Source organism: Pollicipes pollicipes, unplaced genomic scaffold (genome assembly GCF_011947565.3).
Source record: "Pollicipes pollicipes isolate AB1234 unplaced genomic scaffold, Ppol_2.1 Scaffold_4002;HRSCAF=4701_pilon_pilon_pilon, whole genome shotgun sequence".
NCBI classification, from domain to species: Eukaryota; Metazoa; Arthropoda; class Thecostraca; order Pollicipedomorpha; family Pollicipedidae; genus Pollicipes; species Pollicipes pollicipes.
The window spans coordinates 9,821,737-9,826,140 of NW_023596420.1; positions in this window are offsets into that span (position 1 = coordinate 9,821,737).

Here is a 4,404-nt window from a genome sequence, read left to right on the forward strand (position 1 = left end):
CTCTGCTGCCGCTCGTAAATGCGGAACTGGATAAGCAAGGCGAGCGGGGCATTCTACGACCGGTGAAGACCTCGGGTTGGGCAGCGCCCGTGGTCAGCGTTCCGAAAGGCGACAAATGCTCGGCAAGAATGTGTGGGAGCTACGACCTGACGGTTAGCAAAGCTTGCCGAGTGGAGCAATGTCCACTGCCGAGCAATCGATGAGCTCCTCACAAAGCTGGCGGGAGATCAGAAGTTTACCAGACTGGACCTCAAAGAAGCATATCTGCTGGTGCCTCTAGATGAGGCAAGCCAGCGCTGCACCGTGATAAACACCCATCGGGGCCTCATGGCCGCCACTCGGCTCATGCACGGCATCTCGTCAGCTCCGGCGGCGTTCCAGCGCATGATGGAGCAGCTGCTGGCCGGCCGGTCACACGTTGCCGTCTTCCTGGATGACGTGTGCATCACGGGTCGGAACGATGAAGAACACTCACAATGCCGAAGCGGTGCTGAAGCGTTCTTTAGATGCTGGTCTACGGCTGAACCCGAGCGAGTGTGAGTGGATGACTAAAGAAGTAGAGTACTTGGGCTACAGGGTCGACTGCAACGGCATCCACCCCACAGCCGCAAAAGTGCGGGCAATGGTGGAGGCGCCGCAGCCTGCTGACGTCAAGCAGCTGAAGGCATATATCGGACTGCTCATGTGCTATTCCAAGTTCATGGACAGCCTGGCCACCGTGGCGGCGACGCTCTATCGGCTCCTGAAGGCAGGCCAGCGGTGGAGCTGGGGACAGGCGGAGAGCGCGGCATTCGCGCGCACCAAACAGCTGTTGGTGCAAGCGCCGTGCCTCGCACACTACGACGTGAACCTGCTGCTCGTACTGTCTGTGGACGCTAGCCCGTACGGGCTCGGAGCTGTACTGTCAGTGATCGACAGTTCGGCAGTGGAACGCCCGGTGGGGTATGCATCGCGGAGCCTGGCGGCCGCGGAGGTCAACTACAGCCAGTTGGATAAAGAAGGGCTGGCAGAGGTCTCTGGAGTGAAAAAGTTTCACCAGTTCGTGTGTGGCCGGCACTTCATCATGCAAACGGATCATAAGCCTCTCCTGGGCCTCCTAGCAGTGACAAGCCGCTACCGCTCAAGGTGTCGCCCAGAGTAGCCAGGTGGCGCCTCGCACTGCAGGCGTACCAGTATAAGCCGGTGTACGCCCCCTCAGCTCGGCAGGCAAACAGCGATGGACTGAGCCGCCTGCTACTGACTGTCTGCCCGGCCAGCGTTCCGGATCCCGGAGACATCGGCTGTCTTCTGGAGTCAATGGACCAGCTGATTCGTGTGGATCAGATCCGCCGGTGCACGAGCCGTGACCCAGTCTTGTCACGTGCTTATCAAGCAGCCATGGACGGCTGCTGGACGGCGCCGGCAGCTGATGGAATGGAGCCATTCTGCCAGTGCCGTCTCGAGCTCAGCGTTCAAAATGGTATCCTTCTTTGGGGAAACCGCATCGTGGTGCCCTCTGCTCTGCGGAAGGCGATGCTCTCGCTCCTGCACCAGGGACGCCCTGGCGTCGTGGCAACGAAGTCAAATGCACGCGCGCACATCTGGTGGCCCGGCATGGACGCAGCCATCAAGTCGACCGTGAAGAGCTGTCCTGCCTGTCAGCTGAACCGGCCCCAGGCCCCCCCCCCCCCCCCCCCCCGACGGCGGAGAGCCCATGGCCTTACCCGGAGGCACGGTGGGACCGTCTACATATGTCCTATGCGGGGCTGGTCGATGGGGCGATGATTCTGGTCATCGCGGACGCCTACTCAAAGTGGATATCGGCGTATCCCACGCCGGCGTCTACAGCAGAGGCGACGATCGAACGGTTACGGATAGCCTTCTCAGAGCATGGTGAGTCACGTGTGGTGGTGGGCGATAACGTGGCAGTGTTCACCGGTGATAAGCTCCGTCGGTTTTTCACCGCAAATGGTGTCCAACATGTGTGCTCCCCTCCCCTGCACCCGAAGTCCAATGGTCAGGGCGAGAGTGCAGTCGAAGTGATCAAAACCGGTCTGAAGAAGCAGAGTGCTGGGTCGCTGCAGACGCACCTGAGTCGGGTCCTGTTTCAGTATCGGACCACTCCGCACTCGACCACTGGCGCGTCGTCCGCGGAGCTGCTGCACGGCCACCCGCTGACCACTCACCTGGCCCGGCTGCGGCCAGACTCCGCCCTGCTCGAACGTGTCCGCACCAAACAAGAGCGTCAGACACTGGCGAACAACCGGCACTTGACCGCGGTGCGGCAGTTCGAGACTGGCGACCCGGTGTATGTGTCTGCGGTCGACCAGCGGCCCTGGCAGCCAGGCGGTGGTGGTGGCGGTATCGGGCCGTCAGTGTGACGTCCGGCTGCCGGACGGCCGCTGCTTCCGGCGACACGTTGATCACCTGCGGGCTCGGTCGCCGGACAGCCCGTTGGTCGATAGTGGGATGACAGTTCCCGTTCCGGAGTGTCCTGTGTCGCCGGCGGCGGCCACAGTGGAGCGGGCGAGCCCCGACTCTCCTGACAGAGACGTGCGACCTTGCTCTCCCTTTGCGGCCCTGCGCCGGTCGGGTCGCGAACGTGTGGTACCTGCTCGTTATCAGTAATGTTTATATCGCATGTCGGATGGTCAGACGCGCTGTCAGTTGCGTGTTATTCTCGGACTTGTTAATCTTACGGAGGAGGAGTTGATATGTGAATGGGATGGGTAGCAGTGGCAACCAAGAGGTGTCGCCACTCACGCGGCGGAGTGCTTGATTGCAGCCGGGGTCGGGTACTCAGCACGGATCTGTGGGTTGTCCGGGAGTCTGGAATACAGAGCCGCATGCGGCTGGTGCGCCGAGCGAATTGTTTCATTGATCATTCACGGATAGATCACACGATGAAGTAAAACCCTAACAATAGAACGATTAGAATACACATCAATGCTGTGTGTATGGCAACTTGGCTGCGCATGTAACATATGGGCAGCCCATCTGGGCCCCAGATTAAGCCTAGATACCAGCCCACCGGGAGCCCAAGCTGGCAAGAGCCCAGCTTGCCCACATATGGCCCACGTGGGTCCCACCAATGCCAGCACTCCCTCCTGGTGAGTCATTTCTTCTTGACGTGATAAGTTCCGACGGAACCCGTGTCTTGACGTGATAAGTTCTGACGTAACAGTACAAGACACAAACAGCTCTGGTGCATGCAAAAATATGAAATGATGTGGCCGCCCCATATGGGACCCAGCTGGAGACCAGTTAAAAGCCCACCTGTAGCCCGTGCCCACATTAACCCAGTTGCCCCACATTTAACCCATGTGGGTCCCATTTGGGAATGCTGGCTGGGGCCTGCTTGGTTGTCTGACTCTGCCTGCCTGACTACCTGGCTCTGCCTGCCTGACTGCCTGCCCGACTCTGACTGCCAAATTCTGCCTGACTCTAAGTGACTGACTGCCTAGCTCTGGTTGTGTGACTGCCTGACTGCCTGCCTGACGCTCCCTGCCTGGCTGCCTGCCTGCTTGTGACTGCCGGTCCCTGCCTGTCGGGCTACTTGACTGCCTGGTCATGCCTGCCTTGAAGCCGCCTGCCTGCCTGATTATGCATGACTCACTGCTTGACTCCATCTGACTGACTGCATGATTATTCCTGCCTGCATGACTCTGCCACATCAGGACATAATCCTTATCATACTTCCTTAACAGAAAAGTTAGTATTGTTCATCCTGAGGTTTACCAAATTCCAGCCCGGAACCAGCGGATATATATTGTGACAACTGCCAAACTGTGGTCTATTCAGGACGTAGTACACCGTCGAAGTAGATACCATTCTACAACACATACAAAGGACTCATTAGCTGGCAACTAGCCACGCGCCACATGCAGCCCTGGGAGCTAGCATAAGGGCATACAGCATGCAGCAACGAGAGCGTCCACGACCACATGCACCAAGCAGCCACCATGCAAGTCACTACCGCATGCGACACCAACAGTACATGCACAATCACCAAGCCATGCACATGCAACACGTCACATTCCTTCCATCCCAAACTGCAGCACAATCTCTGTCAATTGCAAGAGCCGAGCATAGCGCTCGGCAGCTCACAGCATGATGCATATGGGCCCCTGCCACCGGAGAGTGCGACCAAAAACAGACTGACCGAGCCTGGCTGGACAGTGAAGCCAAGACTTCAAAACTCCTTCAGATTATCATAAATCAAGCCTAACTGGGGCCCGTCGACGCTGTTCGCTTCTTCTCCGATATGGGAACGCTTCTCCCCCAGTCGTCCCTTCCGTCCAGTTGGCGGGGGATTCCATCCGAGTTTCGCCTAACCCTGTACCAACATTTCTTCTACATCCTGAACCGATAATTCAAGCCTTTGCTGCTGCTTCTTGGTTCCCAGTCTCTGCTGCTGCTGCTTCC